Here is a 24,809-nt window from a genome sequence, read left to right as displayed (position 1 = left end):
AGAGAATTAGAGAAAGTGTGAGAGAGAGAGATGGAGAGGGAGTGTTGGCACTGGAGAAAATCTTTACAGCTCACCTTTGTGTCACCGGTGTGTCACCAACCATGTCCCGGGACATACAGCACCCTCAAGTTTAGTTATCTGAAAGATATTATAGAATTAGTAATTGCAGACTATATACAAGTGCACACGCGTAATTCTCTGTTTTGACTCTGCGCACCCAGGCTGCTGCATCTCATTCACTTTCCCTGCCCAGAGGTGTCTAACAGCTGCTGCGCACCCAGGGCCATATTATCAAGAACGGCAACAACATTATTGCCGCTTTAGCGGCAGGAAACTGCCGCAAAAGCAGTGGTAAGGGGCTTGATATTATGCCCTTGTGAATTCCCATAGAAGCCCAGGTTTGATGTCTTTCACACCAGAACCTGGGCTTCCATGGGAATTCTCAAGGGCATATTATCAAGCCACTTATTAACACTTTAGCGGCAGTTTCCTGCCGCTAAAGCGGTGATAATGTTGTCGCTGCTCTTGATATTATGGTCCCCAGTCTGCTATAGCCCATACACTTGTACTACCCAGAGGTGTATAACAATCGCTGCGAAACCCAGGCTGCAGCACCCCATGCACTCCCACTATCCGGAGCTGCCGCTGCGCATCCAGGCTGCTGCACCCCGTCCACTCCCACTGGCTGGAGGTGAGTGCCCGCTGCTGCGCAAACAAGCCTCTCTGCTCACCTTCCGCCACTGGCGTGTGTCAAAGAGAGTCAACCACGTGCCGAAGGAACCTCGTCAGCCTCAGTACACGTGCTCAACTCAGCTCACAATTAATAATGGGTGTTGATTGCCAGGATGGCCACGCATCATCGCAGGTTCTACATGTGTTCAGCTCTGGTGGTGTTGGGAGAGGGACGTCAATTCATGAATCAGAGTCTATTAGATAAAAAGAAAGTTAAGATTGTGCGTCATGCATCCATCAAAGGAGAGAGGAAGAGAGAGAAGAGTGAGAGAGTGACACTGGAGAAAATCTTCACAGCTCACCTTTGTGTCACCAGTGTGTCTCCAACCACGTGCCGGGACATAGTGCACCCTCAAGCTCCCGCACTGAAAGATAGTACAGAATTAGTAATTGTAGGAAAGTATGCAGGAATGAAAAGACAGACGGTAATTCTCTTGATGTGGTTTAATCCTCAGAACATGTTTTATAAGCAGCAAGAATGACTGAACCCCCGTTAACTTCTACCTCCCAACCTTCTCACATTCAAAACATAACATTCCCAAAGCGACGCGAGGCAGCCAAGAGCTGTGAGAGGAATGTCATGCTCGTGTCTGCATGCTTCAATGCTCCCAACACACCTTACCTCTTTAATAAACAAAACAGAGAAAGGAAAGTTTGTCAAAATTTGATGGTAAATTTAAGGGTTCAAAGTATGAAAAAAGAAATGCTCAACTACTTTGCTACAGATGTGGGAGCGACGGACATTTGGCTGACTATAAAAACTGTACTGCTATTGGAAAACGTATTCAAAATGCAATAAGAAAGGGTAATGGCAGGGTATATACGACTGCGTATGTCTAAATCGCTGTGCAGCCTGTCTGCATCTAGGCTGCTGCACGACATGCACTCCCGCCACCCAGAGGTATCTGCCCGCCGCTGTGCACCCAGGTCTCACTGCTCACTTTTTCGCGGTCACGGCACCCTTCACATCATGCAGCTCCGTTCTGGAAGGTAAGAGGTCTCACATTGGGTACTGAGTCTTGATATGGCCATGGCAGGGGACATACTAGTGCACCTATCATCACCCGCTCAGTGGTTGCGGCGCTACTAACTCAGTGAGAAGTGAGGCCATGTATTCTAAACTCTAAAATGGCACGTGCGCTCGGTCTTTTATATTAGCAGGGTCACGTGTCCTGTGACGCCTGTGCTGGATGGGTGTGGTGTGGGTGTATACCAGCCATGAGGGAGTGGCTGTGGCAATGCGGGTGTCTGTGTTGGAGTGCTACCGTCAATCGGGTTGCAAAAGCCAAAGTGTCACTCTGTGAGCCAAGTCCTACAATATAGCCAACATGGAAGGTACGGGGAGTTACTGACCCTATATTTATCCATAGTTCCACACAAGAAAGATTGTGGACATGAGACATCTGTGTGGACATGAATGTTTATTGCACATTCAGTGGAGTGTTGCGGCTGTAGCAATACAGGGCCATGGACATTTGAAGTTTCAGTTTTTGGCACATGGAGGGCAGCCAATTAGAGACACGCTTGTTGTCGGAGTTAGGCTGCACCAACATATGTACTTATACAATCACTGTGATGATCCTCACACACTTATAAATTCACTATATACTCTGCTTGCAGTATTCTAATGATGCAGTCTCTACTTACGTACTTGTACAATGACTGAGACAAAGTTACACAACTAAAGTTTTCCCCCACTGTCAAAGGTAAGATGGTTGCATACGCTGTTCAGAGCACTATGTACTGTGGTAGGGCCTAGGGGCAACATGTTGCATACATAATGAACACACGGACACAGATAGATGTCCAGTGATGTCTGTGGTGGATGCGTGTGGGATGATTGTAAGACAACCCTCCGGGAATGGTTGGTGCTAGCAACAAGTACAACAGTAATCATTGGATCAGACACAGAGATTCAATTATAAAGGGTCACTGATTTGTGCTGCAGTAAGGGACGGGTACCAGATATGAAATCATACAGAAAAGATTCTATCGTAAAGGGTTCATGACTTGTGATACACTGAGGTAGGACAGCAGAGCAGATGTGAAATTATACACACAATATTGTATCAGAAAGGGTGCAAGAGTTGTGCTGCACTGAGGTAGGGGCATCAGAAGCATTCAGCGTGTGCGCAGCCAGCGATGATGCTTGGTGCTGGCCGGCTGCACTGGGAGCAATGTCTCTTGCCTACTGGACTGCGTCATCTGCAATCACGACTTGATCTGAATTCTGAGCCCTGCTGTTCGAAGTGTAGATCGAAGGCAGTAGTCAGCTCAGACATCGAGGAATGCTTTTTGTCACTTCCTCCTGACAAAATCGGAGGACATAGAGTACAGTTCACTCTGCAATTAATACATCAAAACTGAATTTGAAATATGAGCTCAGCTGTCCGCAGTGTAGACTGCCATTTAGTCTTTATGTGGACTTTCAAGATGAATTTGGTCATTGTAGTGAAGCTATAACTGATATAAAAGAAGTTCTTGAAGTAAGGATACTAAAAGGATATTGTGTAGGTTTCAGTTAGTTGCCTACTGGACTCTTGCGATGATGCGTGGTCCGGGCGGGCCGCACTGGTAGCAATGTCTTTTGCCTAATAAATTCTGCCTTAATAAGGCCACGTGGCATTGACTTGTGGTGCCTCTGGCGCTCAGCATGTACTCAGCCTGCGGTGATGCGTAGTCCGAGTGGGCCGCACAGGGAGCAATGTGTCTTGCCTACTGGACTGTGTCATCTGCAATCGCCACTCCATCTGAATTGTGATCCCTGCTGTCCGCAGTGTAGATTGAAGGCAGAAGTCTGTACAGACATAAGTGTCTGCGGTGCTGTGCCGCTGAGTTCGCAGGGGGCCTGTGTCGAGGAGGCCCGCAGTCATGGCGGAAGCCCCGGCTTATTTATTCATACTCCTTCGCTGGAGTGGCGTACGTTGGACCAGCCCACTGCGCTTCTGCTTACAGGGTACGACGACACAGGTACATGACCGAGATTTTCTGATGTAACATGGTTGCGTCCACTGTCCACAACACTACAAGCACCAGCAGTATATGTACTGATGGAGAGGTTTATGATCTGTATAGTGAGGTCTGTCCAGCACATCACCGCTACACTTGGTATTGAGTGCATTCTTATTATTGATGGATGAGTTGCATCCTTCACACATATTTGCTTGACATATCTGCCAACATTCAAGTATTGTGTGGCTGAGGGACCATGCCATTTTTGGAAGGTCCGCTGTCCTGTTCTGTGCTGCTTCTGTGGTAGTAGGGAGGGGGGTGGTCCGGGGGAAGGAGGTGCTGAGGCTGGTGGCACTGAGTGTTGTGGCCTTCAAGATGTTTGAGCTGCGTGATCAATAACTCTAAGACATATGTTGCGCTTCAGATGTGATTCTGGGCTGCGATCCCTTTCACATTGTAGGTAGTCGTCCTGGTTTACACCAGTAAAATGCAGATGTTAGATACCTACTGCCAACGTGGCTTATTCCCTGTTTTTGGATCGCACCCCAGATTTGGCTGCTCGTTGAAAATATCGGGAACTGGTGGTTTTGTGTTAATTTTCGCACAGGGACGTCTACTCTGTATATTATTACCGTTAGTTGTTGTTCTCATTTGTGACAGATTTTTTTTTTGGGAAGCTATTGCTGGAAAACTGGGGATATTGTCTATTTTCACTAGGTTGACAATAAAGTGATATTTTAAAATCACTGAAAAAAATTATAAGTTTAAAGAAGAAAATAATTACAAATTAGAATTTAAAAAACCTTTTAAATTTCACTGAAAAAAACATAGGTTTCAGGGACGTTATAGTTACAAATTAGCATTTAAAAAACCTTTGAAATTCACTGAAAAAAACGTAGGTTTCAGGGACGTTATAGTTAGTTGGATATTTCACTCATAGAAAACCATAGAAATTCCGCCGTTATAGTTAGTTGAGCTAACTATAACTCGCGCCCCCACAATGCACTGCTGATGATGTCACATATTTCATCATTCATGACATGGTCAGTGACATCACTGATGACATCACTATGGTTTTTCAGTGAATATATATATATATTCACTGAAAAAACCATAGGTTTCAGGCCTGATATAGTTAGGAATTAGCATTTAAAAAACCTTTGAAATTTACTGAAAAAACCATAGGTTTCAGGCCTGATATAGTTAGGAATTAGCATTTAAAAAACCTTTGAAATTCACTGAAAAAACCATAGGTTTCAGGCCTGATATAGTTAGGAATTAGCATTTAAAAAATCTTAGAAATTCACTGAAAAAACAATAGGTTTTAGGGGTGTTATAGTTAGCTGGACATTTCACTCGAACAAAACCGTTGAAATTCCTCCGATATAGTTAGTTGTCCTAACTACATCTTGCGCGCCTGCAATCCACTGCTGATGATGTCACATATTACATCATTCATGACATGGTCAGTGACATCACTGATGACATCTCAAATGACATCACTGATGACATCACTGATGACATCATCCAGTGAATGTGATTTGGTTCGTTATTTAAATATGTATTATATATATAGCAGTTTGCATTGAAGAATGAGTGGATATACAAATATAAATATCTGGATGGAGGATTTAGTAGCAGTGTGATTGACTGTTTACTCGAGCCCCAATGCCCCCACGGTCCCGCCAGTTCCCTGACTCCTGCAGAAGCCAGCACTGCTTTTGGGCAACTGGAGCTGCTAACATGCAGCTTCCCTTGCCCAAAAGCAATTCTCCTTTCCTTTATTGAAGCAAGAGGAGGTTTTCCTCCTCTCGCTTCAACGAAGCAAATCAGGGTTTGCTATCACAGGGTGCAAGCCATGCTCCCGCCCTGTCATAGCAAACGGCAATGTCCCAGGGGTGCACACCCTGGGACATTGCAGGAGCCGGCCCTGGGGGGGTGGTGATCCCCAGGGCCATCAAGCATTTCGGGAGGGGGACTGTGTGACCCCCCTCTTTCTATTTTCAAAGCCCCGGGGAGGAGGTGGTCCCCGGGGCTTCGGGGAGCCTGCGAGGCCCACCCAGCACATTTAATGAAAGCCCTGGGGGGTGGCGATCCCCGGGACTTGGGGTGGCCTTAGAGGCTCCTCCAACAATTACTAAACAAACCCTGGGGAGGTAGCGATCCCAGAGGATGCGTGAGGGCCGTGTGCCCTCCCACACCTAATTTACATGGGAGGTGGCGGTTCCCGGGGCAGCGGAGGCCCCGCAGGCCCCCGCAATATAGTTATAGGATTGCCGCCGGAACCTGCCCCACTCGGGGGCTCATTTAAATGAAGTGGGGGAGCCCCGCTTCATTTTTTTAAATCCGGATTTGCGCACCCAGCGCTCATTCTGACTTTTTTTTTTTAAATAACTAATAATTTTTAGGCCTGGGGGTCCTTGTGGGCACGTGAGCAGGATTAGGGGGTCAGGGTGTTTCTACCCTGCCCCCTTTTCATCTCTTTTAATCTTTTTTTGACTGTTTTCTTGTAACTCAATTCTACCGAGTCACAAGATGGCTGCCAACACTTCCTGGTTTAGCGTGTCGTGGCACCCAATCACAGTGAAGAGCGTGGTCAGGAGGGTGCGAGAACCCACCGCTGCCCCAGATATAAAAACTTTTATTTTTTTTATTTCTCAGCAGCTACTGAACGAATTTACACCATTTAAAACAAAAGTCGTTTTCTGAATCAAGCACTACCTTTTTGCCAAATTTGGTGTAATTCCGTTCAGCAGTTCCGGCTAAATCCTGTAATAAAATATCCTATGGAAATTAACATGGAGAAAACCCTTTTTGGACCCCCCTTTTTTCTCAGCCCCCACTTGATGAATCACCCCCAAACTTTCAGGATAGGAGCTGACCTGGATAGACCTTTTTTTTTGAGAATTTCGCAAACCTTTGTCAAATGATGCCAAAGTTATTAGCAAATCAAAAAATGCTTTTCCTATGGAAACTAGGTTGTAACTACCGCCAGTCGGTAAGCTATATATGGTGAGCAGATCTAGAGTGTCGCTGGTGTTGAGAGTGCTCTATACAGGAGCTGCTTTCCACTTAAACTTGAGAACTACCCAGAGTACTCTGCTTCTTTTTTGCATATATATATATATATATATATATATATATATATATATATATATATATATATTATCTACTGGCGGTCGCCAGTAGATAGTTATAGTTAGGACCTATTTTCCATAGGAAATCCTCAACATTCTATTGGGAATATCTTTGGCGCCGATTGACGAACCTTCGCGAAATTCTCCAAACTTTTGACCAGCTCCGCTCCGCTCCTACCCTGAAAGTTTTGCGGTGATCCGTGAAGCGGGGGCCGAGAAAAAAGGGGGGGCCTAAAACACGTTTTCCCCATTCAATTTCCCGTAGGATCTGTTGTCGCAGCTACAGCCCGAACCGCTGAACGGAATGACACCAAATTTGGCGAAGAGGTAGTCCTCAGTTCGGACTCGTGCCTTTTGCATATTTGGTGTGAATCTGTTCAGTAGTTCCTGAGAAAATTAGGGTAAAAAAGTTAGTGATATCTATGGCCGTGGAGGATCCGCGGACCGTACCCGCACCGTAAGCGCACCCTCCCCGAACGGAGCGCGCACCCTCCCGATCGCGCGCTGAATGCTAATTGGCTGTTGAGCGTCTCTCTACATTCGAAACCAGGAACTGTTGGCGGCCATTTTCTGACTCGGTAGAAGCGAGGCTGAAGATGGAAGAGGAATAAGTGTGTAAAAGATATAAAGGGGGCAGAGTGAAAATACTCTGACCCTCTAGATCTGCTTAGGGGGTCCCGGAAGGACCCCCTGTGGCCCCCCCTTTTTTTTTTTTTTAAAAGCGGCGAAATGCGCGCACGGTGCGTGCATCCTATCGTGTTGGATGCACGGATTCTCTCGCGGTGGGTGCGCGGATGCACAGCAACGTTTTTTGAAAAACGACAAGAAATCATTGGTTGTATAACAACTTTCTACACTGAAAGGTAGGGTGTATATTTTTGTTTTTTAAAGGTATGATTGTTATTGGTTAACAAAAACAGATTGTAAGGAACATTATATATGATAAGCTGATATGTTGAAAAGTCAAGCACTCTTCCTGTCTTGTGTAGGAACATTGTGTGCTGAACTTGTGACCTGTGAGCTCAGTGCAGTGTTCCATGACCTGTTTCTATGGTAACAGGCAGAATGCAGATTGGGGGAAGGGTTGAAATGTATTTCAGTTGGAAAGGGTTGAAATGTTTAACTAATAGAAATGTGTGTTTGCTTTTGAGTTTATGTGCGAAGGATTCTGATTTGATGTTTACATGTATATGTGTGGAAAATGAAAGGGAAACTTTTTCATTCTTTGCTTTTGCTGAGAGGTGCATATTGCAGAGATTCTGTAAAAGAAAATATGGTGAGTGATTGATATACTCCTTAATCTACAAAAGAACTTGAAAGATGAGTTATTTAATTGTGAGGGGATGTATGTAGACTATTTTGATTTTAATCAGATTAATGTATTTTTCCTGCTAAAGTGTAGGGAGTTCTTTTTTTCTCTACAATGTGTGTGCATGTAGAAACCATTTTGTGATTGGTATTTGTGTTTTTCATGTGTTTGTAGACAGATAACTATGCAGTTTTAATATTTTGGTAGAATTAGAAACCAGTCATTGTTTATGAATTCGTGAAATGAGTTATGTTATGTTTCTATACTAAAATGTAGTACTACTTCTAGATGAAGAAATGTGTTTTGATATAGTGCAAGGGATAGTGTTGTTTGTCTAGAATCCCACAGTGAGTCTGTGTGCATTTGGGAACCACTGTGAGAGAAGCATTTGGTAACATCGTGTATTTTCTGACAGATAACTGTTTTAAAACCAGTCAGGTTGTCAAGTTTTAGTAGCATTAGAAGACAGTTATGGCTTATGCTTTCATTAAATGAGTCAGGCATTGACAGTAATTTGCAGTCGTGAAATATGTAAATTGTGTGCAGTTCCCTTACCACTTGCACTGTAGTGAATGAGTTTTGGTAAACTCATAGGGATAGTGGTGCTTGTCTAGAATCACACTGTGAGTTAGTGTGTATTTGGGATCAGTGTGAGAGAATCATTTGGTAACATCATGTATTTGCTGACAGATAACTGTTTTAAAATCTGTCATGTTGTGAAGTTTTAGCAGCATTAGAATCCAGTCTTTGCTTATATGTTGATTAAATGAGTCATGCTTTGACACTGATGTGCTGTACTTAAATATGTAGATTGTGTGCAGTCCCCTTACCCCTTCCACAGTAGTGAATGAGTTTTGGTAAAGTCCTAGGATAGTGTTGATTGTCTAAAATCACACTGAGTCTGTGTGCATTTGGGTAAGGATTGTGAGAGAAGCATTTGGTAACATCGTGTATTTACTGACAGATAACTGTTTTAAAATCTGTTATGTTGTCAAGTTTTAGTAGCATTAGAAGCCAGTCTTTGCTTATGCGTTGATTAAATTAGTCAGGCATTGACATTAAAGTGTAGTCGTGAAATATGTAGATTGTGTGCAGTTCCTTTACCACTTCCACTGTAGTGAATGAGTTTTGGTAAACTACTAGGGATAGTGTTGTTTGTCTAGAATCACACTGTGAGTCTGTGTGCATTTGGGAACCACTGTGAGAGAAGTGTTTGGTAACATCGTGTATTTGCTGACAGATAAGTGTTGTAAAACATGTCATGTTGTCAAGTTTTAGTAGCATTAGAAGACAGTTATGGCTTATGCTTTCATTATATGAGTCAGGCATTGACAGTAAATTGCAGTTGTGAAATATGTAGATTGTGTGCAGTTCCCTTACCACTTGCACTGTAGTGAATGAGTTTTGGTAAACTCATAGGGATAGTGTTGCTTGTCTAGAATCACACTGTGAGTTAGTGTGTATTTGGGATCACTGAGAGAGAAGCATTTGGTAACATCATGTATTTGCTGACAGATAACTGTTTTAAAACCTGTCATGTTGTGAAGTTTTAGTAGGATTAGAATCCAGTCTTTGCTTATGCGTTGATTAAATGAGTCATGCTTTGACACTGATGTGATGTACTTAAATATGTAGATTGTGTGCAGTACCATTAACTCTTCCAGAGTAGTGAATGAGTTTTGGTAAACTCCTAGGATAGTGTTGCTTGTCTAAAATCACACTGTGAGTCTGTGTGCATTTGGGTAAGGATTGTGAGAGAAGCATTTGGTAGCATCGTGTATTTGCTGACATATACCTGTTTTAAAACCAGTCATGTTATGAAGTTTTAGTAGCATTAGAAGCCAGTCTTTGCTTATGCTTTGATTAAATGAGTCAGGCTTTGACACAAAAGTGCAGTCCTGAAATATGAAGATTGTGTGCAGTTCGCTTACCACTTCCACAGTAGTGAATGATTTTTGGTAAACTCCTAGGTATAGTGGTTGTTGTCTAGAATTATACTGTGAGTCTATGTGCATTTGAGAACCACTGTGAGAGAAGCATTTGGTAACATCGTGTATTTGCTGACAGATAACTAATTTAAAACCTCTCATGTTGTCAAGTTTTAGTAGCATTAGAAGCTAGTCTTTGCTTATGCATTGATAAAATGAGTCAGGGTTTGACACTAAGGTGAAGTACCATGTACTATTCTGTTCACTCTGGCAGAACTGAAAATTTAAAAGTTTTACCTAAGCACTGTCCTAGAAGTAGTCTGATTATTTAGTCAGTTTCTAAGTACCAAATAGACTGCTTCAAATGTCTATGCAGTATGCATGTAGTGTTTTAACATACTATAGACTTGTCTTTTACACCTTCAATTCCCTAGTCAGTATCCATACACTTCCAGGAAACATCCTGTCACTTCCTTTGCAGTCCTCTAGAGACCCATTCAACAGTATGTACTAATCCATTCACTGTGCCAAAACCCAAACACTTATAAATTCACCAAGACACTCTCTTTCCAGTACTCTTATGATTCAGTCACTGCCTAAGTATTTATGCACTGAGCCAGGTCTTAGCACATGGACTTCTTCAAACCCCTATCCACTATGCATGCAGTCCTCTAAGCACCTACACACTTGTCTTTCACACCTTCAATTCCCCAGTCAGTATCCGTTCACTTCCAGCAAACACCCTGTCACTCCATTTGCACTCCTCTGGTGACCCATTCAGCATCATGTACTAATCCATTCACTGCGCCAAACCCTAATAAATTCACCCAGGCACTCTCCTTGCAGTACTCTAATCATTCAGTCAGTACCCAAGTACTCATCCAGTGACCCATGCCTTAGTATATGGACTGCTTCAAACCCTTATCCACTATGCATGCAGTCTTCTAACCACCTACACAATTGTCTTTCTCACCTTCAATTCCATAGTCAGTGTCCATACACTTCCAGGAAATACCCTGTCACTCTCTTTGCAGTCCTCTAGTGACCCATTCAGCACCATGTACTAATCCATTCACTGTGCTAAAACCCAAACACTTATAAATTCACCAAGATACTATCTTTGCAGTACTCTAATCATTCAGTTACTGCCTAAGTATTCATACACTGAGCCAGGCCTTAGCACATGGACTGTTTCAAACCCCTATGCACTATGCATGCAGTCTTCTAACCACCTAGACACTTGTCTTTCACACTTTAAATTTCCTAGTCAGTATCCATACAGTCCAGCACTTGTGACTGCTTTTGCACTCCTCTAGTGACCCATTCAGTACCAAGTACTAATCCATTCCCTGTACGAAAAGCCTACCACTTATAAATTCACCTAGGCACTCTCCTTGCTGTACTCTAATCATTCAGTCAGTACCCAAGTAGTCATGCAGTGAGCCAGGCCTTAGCACATGGACTGCTTTAAATGCCTATGCAGTATGGATGCAGTCCTCTAATCACCTACACAGTTGTGTTTCACACCTTCAATTCCCTAGTTAGTATTCATACTCTTCTAGCAAGCACCCTGTCACTCACCCAGTGTGTTTCCTTATAGTACTGTAATCATTTAGTCAGTTAGCATGTAGTCTTTTAGTGAGGTAGGCTTTAGGGCATGAACTGCTTCAAAGTAGTATGCACTATGCATGTAGTGTTTTAACGATCGTCACACTTGTGGTTCAGGGCTATAGTTTTAGTCAGTTTTTATATAAAATGTGTTTGTACAGTAATGGAATAGTATAAATGTGAAAGTTATTAATATACATTTTTTTGTGATTCTTTTTTACAGATACAGAACAGGAGTGTTTCTCATCTGTTTGCACTCTTCTCGTGCAAGATTGTTTGCATGAAGGGTCCTTAGGTGTTTCATCATACTTGCTGTGTCGCACGAGTATTTTTTGTTAGGATCCCCTCGTAACAGAACTCTTTGGCAAATCTTGCGAATGAAGAAGGTGGCATTGGTCTTTGTTTGCCCCTTGGAAAAAATTCAAAATTTCTTCACCACTGAAGAAAAACGTTGTGGGCGTGGTGCCCTCTGCAAAAAAAATTCCTCAGATTCGGTAAATATTTTAAAGCGGCAACATTTACAGTTTTTGTAAGTTAAACTTATAAAATGTTGTTAGCTGTATACATTTTATATATCTGTTATTTTGTTTCTTGTGGTATTTTGTTGAGAATACCATGTTGTTGTTTTTTAACAATCTTTCTGATTTTCCAGGTCTGTCGTCGACATCCGTGGTTCCTACAGGAGTGTTCCGCCTTGTTGTTTTGTATTATTGTTGTTACATTTTGTTTATTAGTTTATTGTTTATATTTATGTTAACCCCTTCAGTGCCCATGACGAGATAGTCTCGTCATGGAGCGCGGTTGCGCTGTGCCCATGACGAGACTATCTCGTCATGAACCCCGCCCGCTAATGCAACGGCCGGCACAGGGCGGGGAAAGGGCGGGGCACTGAAGAGGTTAATAAAAAAATAAAGTTTGAAAATAGTTTATCGTTTATATATTTATTATTATAAAAAATAAAGTTTGAAAAAAAAAATAATAATGTTTTTGGTTGTTCTCTGAACTGCTGTGTGACTCTTTCTTGTTCTTATTACTGTTATTTGATGGAGTCCACCATGGTGTTAAATTTTGGGGCACTTATCGCTGGAATACTGGTGATATCTGCAGTTTGCACCAACTTCTGAATAGTGTGTTAGATTTATCTCAACTTTACTTCCGTTAAAGTGCTGATAATGAAATGGAGAGTAGCCGTTCCCGTGCAAAAAGACACGAGGTGCACCTTTGCGATTTATTCTAAATACTAAAATCCTGTATTGTATTGCACTGAGGTATTGGCTGCACTTACAGTGTACACACAAAATCTATTAAGAAATCTCATTGTATTTATATTGATTGGGAATAGTGCGTCAGGTGCTGGATCTTGACGAGATACACTGCTCAGTTCGTATATTATTATGCACACGAAAAAAATCACATCACAACTTTCACACCAATTGCAATGCGAAACAAATTCCGGCGATAAGACACGTTAGCACCAGGGATTTTACACCTGCTTTCTGCTGGTGTTAAGCGGGATAACTACCTGCACCATGAAAGGGAACACAGCCAAGAGCCACACCAGAACACCCACAGGTGCCATAGAGTCAATGAGCATGATACAAGGATACCAATGAGGGCCAGAAGACTCATCTCAACAACTGCAGGACCGCCAATGCCCCCCAAACCCACATCATAGTAAGTGTGTCCCTGTGGTCATTGTCTTAGCATGATAGGCACGAGCCCTGCAACATCACAGTGTGCTGTCACCTCAGCGTTGGCAGTGAGCCTGGATGTGTAGCTATGTACGCATCCTCCTGCACAACTGGCGTGTGCTGGTCTGTCGTTCACAGGTCAGTGCAGGGGTGTGCCTATTCGGCAAGGGGAACGGGGTGTCTCGGACATTTCCAGTGTTCAGGAAGTGCGGTAAGTGTGTCTCTGTGTTCTGGTGTGGCCTGTTACAAGAGCCGCAGCAGTCGATGTTGTAAAGTGGCATGCACCACCTCCAGACGGCACTGTGATGTTGTAGTTAGAATGTAGCAGGAGATGCGCAAATAGGCATTACAATGGTGTGCCGTACGAGTGCACGAGATACAACAGCTCACCGTACAAAAGTGTGGGGGCTTGTGGGAGGGAGGAGCAGCCGTTTGGCAACATAACAGAGTGAATTCGACCATGTGCCACATGCTGGGCATCTCATCCATGATGACCGCGGTCGCAGACATCCCACAACACCAACGACTAGCCTTTGTACACATCCTCTATGAATGCAGCGTAGTTTTCACTTCTATGCTCGTTCAGTGGTGTGATGTTGGCAGGTTGTGTGACTTGTGCTCCTTGTTGGTGTGTTTCATTTTGGCCATTGTTAGTCTATATGTGTGTTGTACTTAATTGTGCATGTGTGCCATTCTGCCCATCTCCCCCCTCCCCCTACTCCCTGCTTCTTCCTTTTCCTAGTGCTGTTGTGTCTATAATTTTGTTGCTGCACACATAAATACATGTAAAGAATAAATTAGAATAGTTCCTTGATTCTTTTAGGTTTCAAAACTATTAGTTTCTTTTTAATTTTCCATATGAACCGTTTTTTTTAATATTCAACAACACATAGAAGTCAGAAGTGCAACGTATTATATCAACACACTTTCTAGAACATTCTACAATACGTGCAGGTTAAAAGTTCATCAATTTTTAAAACTTTACGATATTTTTTTGTAACATTTTCTTGAAAATTTAACGACATGTGCAGGTTAAAAGTTGAAGATTGTTTTAAGTTCGAACAGTGCCTTCCAAATGCAAGTAGCAGGTGTGGTTGAGCTGAGCAAATTTTAGCCTATGATATGTACTCCACGTTGAAACTGCTTTTTCTTAACCAATCACGAAGATGCTTTTCCACAAAACTAATGTACACCCTACTTTTAAAAAAGAATGCTTTTCATGATATCTTCAGAGATAAGTTATAGATAGGTATTAGCATTTAAAAAACCTTTGAAATTCACTGAAAAAACCATAGGTTCCATGCACGTTATAGTTAGGATTTGGCATTTAAAAAATCTTTGAAATTCACTGAAAAAACCAAAGGTTTCAGGGGTGTTATAGTTAGGAATTGGCATTTAAAAAACCTTAGAAATTCACTGAAAAAACCATAGGTTTCAGGGGCATTATAGTTAGCTGGACATTTCCCTCGTACAAAACCCTAGAAATTCCCCTGTTATAGTTAGTTCAGCTAACTAAAACTCGCGCCCCCGCAATGCAGTGCTGATGACGTCACATATTACATCACTCATGACATGGTTAGTGACATCACTGATGACATCACTGATGACATCTCAAATGACATCACTGATGACATCACTGATGACGTCATCCATTGAGTATGTGTTTCTGAACAGTTAATATGTTTAATATATATAGGGAAAGGCCTGTTGAAGAATAAGTGGGTGTACAAGTGTGTGAATGGGTGATTTTCTAGGTGCGTAACTGACTCTATAAGTGAGTCATTAAATGTATCTTACTGCAGACTAGTGACTAAACTGTGTGAATGTCTGTATCTGTCTATCTGTTGGTGTATAAACGGCTGCATGGTTTTGTGAATAGCAATATGAGTGTCTCTATGGGTTTTTGTCTGAGTATCTGTATGGGCGCCTGAGTGTATGTGTGGGTGGGGTGTGTGTGACTCTGTGCATAGATGTGTGAGTGGGTGATTCTATGGGTGCATGGTTTTAAGAGTGCAACTGTGATGGACTGTATGGTTGGGTGAGTGTATGTAAGGGTGTGTTAGTGATTGAATGTATATCTCAGTTGTACATGTGACAGTAACTACATATGTGAAACACAGTGTATATGTGTATAAGAGTAAATAACTATCTATATGTGAGAGTGTGTGATTGCGGGAAGGGCTGTATGGATGAGTGAGTGCTTGTACTAGTAATTGAATAAGAGTCAAAAAATGTTTGTATTTTTATGAGTAAGTGAACTTGAGTGTGTTTAACTGCATAGGTGAGTCAATTGGACTGGGTTTAATTATGTGCACAACTGACTAGGTGTGTCAGTACCTCAACGGATGATTGGCAGTGTGTGAGTGTCTATATATGTGTATAAATGCATATGATAGTCTTGTACGGAGTGACTGTAAGTATGAGTGACTGTACAGTTGAGTGAGTGGAGGTACATGTAGATCTAAGAGTCAATGAGTGGGTATGTAGTTATTGGTATTGGAGTATCTATGGTCTTCAAAATGGCCATCTGAAATTTTGAGTTGGTGTATCAAAAGTTATATTAGGGTGTGAGAAGGTGTACTAATTTATCACATAGATGACGTCATCAGTGATGTCATCAGTGATGTCATTTGAGATGTAATTTGAGATGTCATTGACCATGTCATGAGTGATGTAATATGTGACGTCATCAGCAGTGCATTGCGGGGGCGCGAGTTATAGTTAGCTGAACTAACTATAACAGGGGAATTTCTAGGGTTTTGTACGAGGGAAATGTCCAGCTAACTATAATGCCCCTGAAACCTATGGTTTTTTCAGTGAATTTCTAAGGTTTTTTTAATTGCCAATTCCTAACTATAACGCCCCTGAAACCTTTGGTTTTTTCAGTGAATATATATATATATATTAGGTAGTTACAGTTACAACCTAGTTTCCATAGGAAAAGCATTTTTTGATTTGCTAATAACTTTGGTGTCGTTTAACGAATCTTTATGAAATTTTCCAAATAGTTGCAGTTTTTTAGGTCAGCTCCTATCTTGGAAGTTTGGGGGTGATTCGCCAAGCGGGGGCTGAGAAGGGGGGTCCCAAAATGCATTTTCCCCATGTTAATTTCCATAGGAAATTCTGCGACGAGCTACAGCCCGAACTGCTGAACGAAATTACCCCAAATTTGACAGAAAGGTAGAGCTTGGTTCAGAAAGCAAACTTTTTTTTTTTTTAAATGGTGTAAATCCGTTATATAGTTTGAGAAATTCAAAAAATAAGAGTGAAAAAATCAATTTCCCATAGGAAACTTTGTGCAAGGCTACAGCTGAAACTACTGAACGGAATTACCCCAAATTTGGCACAAAGGTAGTGCGTGGTTCAGAAAGCGATCTTTTTTTTAAATGATGTAAATCCATTCAGTAGTTGCTGAGAAATTAGAAAAATTAAAGTTTTGATATCCCGTGCATGAGCTTCACTGTGATTGGCTGCCAACACTCCAAACCAGGAAGTGTTTGCAGCCATCTTGTGGCTCGGTAGAAGCGAGTCACTAGAAAACAGAGAAACAAAAGTAGAAATCAATAGAAGGGGGTAGAGTAGAAACACCCTGACCCCCTAGATCTGGCCAGGGGGTCCCAGAAGGACCCCCCCAATTTTTTTTTTTTTAAATCGGCGTAATTGGTGCTGGGGTCTCAGGTTTCCGTGTTTTATTTTAATGAGACCCCGGGTTGGGCTAGGTCCCGGAGACATTTCTTTAAAAATAAGAGTGGGGGCTCACTGGGGCTGCGGGTGCCCGCGGGGGTCTCCGTAGTCTCGGGGCTTCACTCATGTTGGGAGGGGGGTTGCACGGCCCCCCTCCTGAAGCTCTCAATCTGCTTATATCTTTGACGTCGTTTGACAATTCCTTACGAAATTTTCCCAAAAGCTATTTTTTTTGATCAGCTCCTATCTTGAAAGTTTAGGTGTGATTGGTGAAGGGGGGGGCAGAGAAAAAAGGGGTGAGTGAAAACGTGTTCTCAATGGATTTTCCATAGGAAACTTTAGACATGGCTACAGGTCAAACTGCTGAATGAAATTATGCCAAATTTGCAGGGACAAAGGTTTTGGTCCAGAAAGCGCGGTTTTGTTGAAATGGTGTAAATCCGTTCAGTAGTTTTTGAGATATTAAAGGGAAAAATATATATATATCTGGTCGGTACCTTACTCTCGAGCACGAGCTTGCCTCTGATTGGCTGCTAACTCTTCAAAGCAGGAACTGTCCTCTGATTGGCTGCTAACACTTGAAACCAGGAAGTGTTAGCAGCTATCTTGTGCCTCGCATCGAGTGAAAATATTAAAGAAAGGTTCCGGGGGTAATTTAATATAGTGGAGCTCTGTGTGATGATGATTTTGACGCAGTGAAGGTTTAACATTTATTAACAATAAAGGAGAAACAGGTGAGCGCCAGGCAGCACGACTTCCACTCCAGCACACTAGTAGGAAGATAACCCTTTCACGCTCCCTGTGCCCAACATCACCACTTTGTGGTATCCCATTAGAGGCCAGTCCGTCGGCTCACAGCTGTCTACCTTTGCATGCTAGCATGCTGATGTTCCTTTGGGAGCGGACGGCTCATAGTTCTGCCTCTGTGAGTTGAGCGGACGGGCTGCAGTTGTCCCTCTGCGAGCCTGGGTACGAACTGTTCATAAGTCTTACTATATGGGCATTGAAAAGCCATTTTATGATTCAGTCCGTCAGCTGGCATCTGTCCGAGGCATTTCTGAAAACATACCGGAGCTCTGTTTGTGAGAGATACCCCTTTCACACTGCCTCTCCCCACATCAGCAGGTATCGCACCCTCTTCCCACATCACTAGCATACCGCCAACAACCTTCTTAGGCCCGCAAGTCTCCCTCTGCGAACCACTGGTGGGCTCGCAGCTCTTCCGGTGTGACTTCTCGGGCCCGCACTTTTACGAGCCAGGCCGCCGGTTTGCAGGTCTCTGAGAAGATATGCAATGGAGGCAACGATGATGCAGGTCAGACACCCAACGGTACTCTGACATCCCCCAACAGCAGCTGCTTGTCCGCCATCCCCGCTCACTCCCCACAAACAAATGTGGAGCCTTAGAAATTGGCCGGTGTTGCAGTTTAAACGCTTGTGAGGGTGGACAAACAAGAATCTTATGTAGGTAAAAAGGAATTTGCGAATCTGAAATTGCAATTTTCCGCGAATCACATTCTGAGAATCGCAAATTCTGATGTAGGTAAAATATCGCAAAATAATAGCGATTCCCCAAAAAAATCGCAGAATTATTTAGCGATTACCGAGAACGCAATTTAAGGAATAGCAAATCCGGGAATTTGCAATTCAGGTGCAGAATGATGACATCACAACCAGGAAGTGTGACTGCCCATGCTGCACCTGATTGCCAGAAGCTGAGTGAGAGCCAGAAGCTGAGTGAGAGCCTGTGAGGAGAGTTGGCGATTTGAGCTCAGCTACTTAAAGCAGGATAAATGGAGTCCCAGGGGACAGAGAAGCAGCAGGAAGAGCCACCCAGAAAGAGGAAACAAATATTTAGCGAAAGAGATCTGGAGGTCCTCACCCAGGAAATAGTCAGAAGCCATGATCTCCTGTTCGGAAAAAGTTCCCTACGTATGCCAGAGGCACGAAAAAGAAAAATATGGAGTGACATCCAGGAAAAAGTAAATGCCATTGGCGTGACACACCGCTCAGTCGAAGACCTCAGAAAAAGGTGGTACAACATGCGGCTAAGGTCAAAGGAGAAGGTGGCTACAAGAATGGCTAAGGCCAAAAAGACCGGTGGTGGGCCGTCTACAGCAACAGACCCAACGCCCCTGGAGGAGCTGGTGGAGAGCACCCTTCAGCCTGAGAGTGTGAGTGGTGTGGCTGACCTGGACAGCTCCAGGGAGATCAGGAGAGACATGGCAGCCCGGCGCAGGGAGAGACAATACCATCACACCCGGAGAGAGATACAAGGGAGAGAGAAACAGTGTGAGAGAGAAAGAGAGGAAGACAGAGAGAGGACAAGAGTGAGAGAGATGAAGAGAGAAAGAGTGAAACAGTATGAGAGAGAGAAAGAGAGAGAGAGGAAGAGAGAGGGATAAAGAGTGAGAGAGAGGAAGAGAGAGAGACAATGAGTGAGAGAGAGGAAGAGAGAAATATTAAGAAAGAAAGATAGAGTGAGATACAAGGAAGAGAGAAAGAAACAGTGTAAGTGAGAGGAAAAGGGACAAAAAGTGTGTGAGAGAGATAGCGAGAGAGAGAGAAGTGAGAGAAAGAAAGAATGAGAGAGAGAGGAAGAGACGGGAAACAGCCTTTACCACGAAGGCTTTTCTACGCGTTACGTTTACAACGGTACACTTACCTCGTAAACGTCTTTACAACGCGTATTGCTTTGCAGACTATATACAAGTGCACACACATAATTCTCTGTTTTGGCTCTGCGCACCCAGGCTGCTGCATCTCATTCACTTTCCCTGCCCAGAGGTGTCTAACAACCGCTGCGCACCCAGGGCCATATTATCAAGAACGGCAACAACATTATTGCCGCTTTAGCGGCAGGAAACTGCCGCAAAAGCAGTGATAAGGGGCTTGATATTATGCCCTTGTGAATTCCCATAGCAGCCCAGGTTTGATGTCGTTCACACCAGAACCTGGGCTTCTATGGGAATTCTCAAGGGCATATTATCAAGCCACTTATCGACGCTTTAGCGGCAGTTTCCTGCCGCAAAAGCGGTGATAATGTTGTCGCTGCTCTTGATATTATGGTCCCCAGTCTGCTGTAGCCCGTACACTTGTACTGTCCAGAGGTGTATAACAATCGCTGCGAAACCCAGGCTGCAGCACCCCATACACTCCCACTATCCGGAGCTGCCGCTGTGCATCCAGGCTGCTGCACCCCATCCACTCCCACTGGCTGGAGGTGAGTGCCCGCTGCTCCGCAAAAAAGCCTCTCTGCTCACCTTCTGCCACTGGCGTGTGTCGAAGAGAGTCAACCACGTGCCGAAGGAACCTCCACAGCCTCAGTAGACGTGCTCAACTGAGCTCACAATTAAGAATGGGTGTTGATTGCCAGGATGGCCACGCATCATCGCAGGTTCTACATGTGTTCAGCTCTGGTGGTGTTGGGAGAGGGACGTCAATTCATGAATCAGAGTCTATTAGATAAAAAGCAAGTTAAGATTGTGCGTCATGCATCCATCAAAGGAGAGAGGAAGAGAGAGAGAAGAGTGAGAGAGTGACACTGGAGAAAATCTTCACAGCTCACCTTTGTGTCACCAGTTTGTCTCCAACCACGTGCTGGGACATAGTGCACCCTCAAGCTCCCGCACTGAAAGATAGTACAGAATTAGTAATTGTAGGAAGTTATGCAGGAATGAAAAGACAGAGACAGTAATTCTCTTGATGTGGTTTAATCCTCAGAACATGTTTTATAAGCAGCAAGAATGACTGAACCCCCGTTAACTTCTACCTCCCAACCTTCTCACATTCAAAACATAACATTCCCAAAGCGACGCGAGGTAGCCACGAGCTGTGAGAGGAATGTCACGCTCGTGTCTGCATGCTTCGATGCTCCCAACACACCTTACCTCTTTAAAAAACAAAACAGAGAAAGGAAAGTTTGTCAAAATTTGATGGTAAATTTAAGGGTTCAAAGTATGAAAAAAGAAATACTCAACTACTTTGCCACAGATGTGGGAGCGACGGACATTTGGCCGACTGTAAAAACTGTACTGCTATTGGAAAACTTATTCAAAATGCAATAAGAAAGGGTAATGCCAGGGTATATACGACTGCGTACGCCTAAATCGCTGTGCAGCCTTTCTGCATCCAGGCTGCTGCACGACATGCACTCCCGCCACCCAGAGGTATCTGCCCGCCGCTGTGCACCCAGGTCTCACTGCTCACCTTTTCACGATCACGGCACCCTCCACATCATGCAGCTCCGTTCTGGAAGGTAATAGGTCTCACATTGGGTACTGAGTCTTGATATGGCCATGGCAGGGGACATACTAGTGCACCTATCATCACCCGCTCAGTGGTTGCGGCGCTACTAACTCATTGAGAAGTGAGGCCATGTATTCTAAAGTCTAAAATTGCACGTGCGCCCGGTCTTTTATATTAGCAGGGTCACGTGTCCTGTGACGCCTGTGCTGGATATGTGTGGTGTGGGTGTATACCAGCCATGAGGGAGTGGCTGTGGCAATGCGGGTGTCTGTGTTGGAGTGCTACCGTCATTCGGGTTGCAAAAGCCAATGTGTCACTCTGTGAGCCAAGTCCTACAATATAGCCAACATGGAAGGTACGGGGAATTACTGACCCTATATTCATCCATAGTTCCACACAAGAAAGATGGTGGACATGAGACATCTGTGTGGACATGAATGTTTATTGCACATTCAGTGGAGTGTTGCAGCTGTAGCAATACAGGGCCATGGACATTTGAAGTTTCAGTTTTTGGCACATGGAGGGCAGGCAATTAGAGACAAGCTTGTTGTCGGAGTTAGGCCGCACCAACATATGTACTTATACAATCACTGTGATGATCCTCACACACTTATAAATTCACTGTATACTCTGCTTGCAGTATTCTAATGATGCAGTCTCTACATACTTACTTGTACAATGACCGAGACAAAGTTACATAACTAAAGTTTTCCCCCACTGTCAAAGGTAAGATGGTTGCATACGCTGTTCAGAGCACTATATACTGTGGTAGGGCCTAGGGGAAGCATGTTGCATACATAATGAACACAGATACAGATAGATGTCCAGTGATGTCTGTGGTGGATGCGTGTGGGATGATTGTAAGCCAACCCTCCGGGAATGGTTGGTGCTAGCAACAAGTACAACAGTAATCATTGGATCAGACACAGAGATTCAATTATAAAGGGTCAATGATTTGTGCTGCAGTATGGGACGGGTACCAGATATGAAATCATACAGAAAAGATTCTATCGTAAAGGGTTCATGACTTGTGATACACTGAGGTAGGACAGCAGATGTGAAATTATACACACAATATTGTATCAGAAAGGGTGCAAGAGTTGTGCTGCACTGAGGTAGGGGCATCAGAAGCATTCAGCGTGTGCGCAGCCAGTGATGATGCTTGGTGTGGGCTGGCCGCACTGGGAGCAATGTCTCTTGCCTACTGGACTGCATCATCTGCAATCGCGACTTGATCTGAATTCTGAGCCCTGCTGTCTGAAGTGTAGATCGAAGGCAGTAGTCAGTTCAGACATCGAGGAATGCTTTTTGTCACTTCCTCCTGACAAAATCGGAGGACATAGAGTACAGTTCACTCTGCAATTAATACATCAAAACTGAATTTGAAATATGAGCTCAGCTGTCCGCAGTGTAGACTGCCATTTAGTCTTTATGTGGACTTGCAAGATGAATTTGGTCATTGTAGTGAAGCTATAACTGATATAAAAGAAGTTCTTAAAGCAAGGATACTAAAAGGATATTGTGTAGGTTTCAGTTAGTTGCCTACTGGACTCTTGCGATGATGCGTGGTCCGGGCGGGACGCACTGGTAGCAATGTCTTTTGTCTAATAAATTCTGCCTTAATAAGGCCACGTGGCATTGACTTGTGGTGCACTGAGTTAGTGGTACCTGTGGCGCTCAGCATGTACGCAGCCTGCGATGATGCGTGGTCCGAGTGGGCCGCACAGGGAGCAATGTGTCTTGCCTACTGGACTGTGTCATCTGCAATCGCCACTCCATCTGAATTGTGATCCCTGCTGTCCGCAGTGTAGATCGAAGGCAGTAGTCTGTACAGACATAAGTGTCTGCGGTGCTGTGCCGCTGTGTTCGCAGGGGGCCTGTGTCGAGGAGGCCCGCAGTCATGGCGGCAGCCACGTGGCAGGGTGAGGCCTGCCGCTCTGCAACACTCTCGGTCTTCACAGTTCACAAGTGAACCATGCCCAGAGCCCCGGCTTATTTATTCATACTCCTTCGCTGGAGTGGCATACGTTGGACCAGCCCACTGCGCTTCTGCTTACAGGGGACGATGACACAGGTACATGACCGAGATTTTCTGAGGTAACATGGTTGTGTCCACTGTCCACAACACTACAAGCACCAGCAGTATATGTACTGATGGAGCGGTTTATGATCTGTATAGTGAGGTCTATCCAGCACATCACCGCTACACTTGGTATTGTGTGCATTATTATTATTGATGGATGAGTTGCATCCTTCACACATATTTGCTTGACATATCTGCCAACATTCAAGTATTGTGTGGCTGAGGGACCATGCCATTTTTGGAAGGTCCGTTGTCCTGTTCTGTGCTGCTTCTGTGGTAGTAGGGAGGGGGGTGGTCCGGGGGAAGGACGTCCTGAGGCTGGTGGCACTGAGTGTTGTGGCCTTCATGGGTGTTTGAGCTGCGTGAACAATAACTCTAAGATATATGATGCGCTTCAGATGTGATTCTGGGCTGCGATCCCTTTCACATTGTAGGTAGTCGTCCTAGTTTACACCAGTAAAATGCAGATGTTAGATACCTACTGCCAACGTGGCTTATTCCCTGTTTTTGGATCGCACCCCAGATTTGGCTGCTCGTTGAAAATATCGGGAACTGGTGGTTTTGTGTTAATTTTTGCACAGGGACGTCTACTCTGTATATTATTACCGTTAGTTGTTGTTCTCATTTATGACAGATTTTTGGGGGGGGAAGCTATTGCTGGAAAACTAGGGATATTGTCTATTTTCACTAGGTTGACAATGAAGTGATCATTTAAAATCACTGAAAAAAATTATAGGCTTAAAGAAGAAAATAATTACAAATTAGCATTTAAAAAACCTTTTAAATTTCACAGAAAAAAACATAGGTTTCAGGGACATTATAGTTACAAATTAGCATTTAAAAAACGTTTGAAATTCACTGATAAACCATAGGTTTCAGGGACGTTATAGTTACAAATTAGCATTTAAAAAACCTTTGAAATTCACTGAAAAAAACGTAGGTTTCAGGGACGTTATAGTTAGTTGGATATTTCACTCATAAAAAAACCATAGAAATTCCGCCGTTATAGTTAGTTGAGCTAACTATAACTCGCGCCCCCACAATGCACTGCTGATGACGTCACATATTACATAAATTCATGACATGGTCAGTGACATCACTGATGACATCACTATGGTTTTTCAGTGAATATATATATATATATATATTCACTGAAAAAACCATAGGTTTCAGGCCTGATATAGTTAGGAATTAGCATTTAAAAAACCTTTGAAATTTACTGAAAAAACCATAGGTTTCAGGCCTGAAATAGTTAGGAATTAGCATTTAAAAAACCTTTGAAATTCACTGAAAAAAACATAGGTTTCAGGCCTGATATAGTTAGGAATTAGCATTTAAAAAACCTTAGAAATTCACTGAAAAAACAATAGGTTTTAGGGGTGTTATAGTTAGCTGGACATTTCACTTGAACAAAACCGTTGAAATTCCTCCGATATA

At 43.4% G+C, this 24,809-nt stretch overlaps 1 long non-coding RNA gene across 1 annotated transcript in view; it reads right to left on the bottom strand.

Moving 5' to 3' along the window:
* Nucleotides 1–1,040: 1,040 nt before the first annotated feature.
* Nucleotides 1,041–24,809, bottom strand: part of LOC146835054 (uncharacterized) — a 46,309-nt gene continuing 22,540 nt past the window's right edge. The window contains exons 7-9 of the long non-coding RNA XR_014960372.1: nt 20,610–20,672; nt 20,305–20,499; nt 1,041–1,097 (exon numbers count right to left, since the gene is read on the bottom strand). This is a non-coding gene — a long non-coding RNA (uncharacterized LOC146835054). The remainder of the gene's footprint in view (nt 1,098–20,304; nt 20,500–20,609; nt 20,673–24,809) is intronic.

This window comes from Triturus cristatus, chromosome 4_2, assembly GCF_964204655.1.
Source record: "Triturus cristatus chromosome 4_2, aTriCri1.1, whole genome shotgun sequence".
In the NCBI taxonomy this organism is placed as follows: domain Eukaryota; kingdom Metazoa; phylum Chordata; class Amphibia; order Caudata; family Salamandridae; genus Triturus; species Triturus cristatus.
The sequence above is the reverse complement of the archived record's forward strand: the minus strand, read 5'-3'. Positions and strand labels throughout refer to the sequence as shown.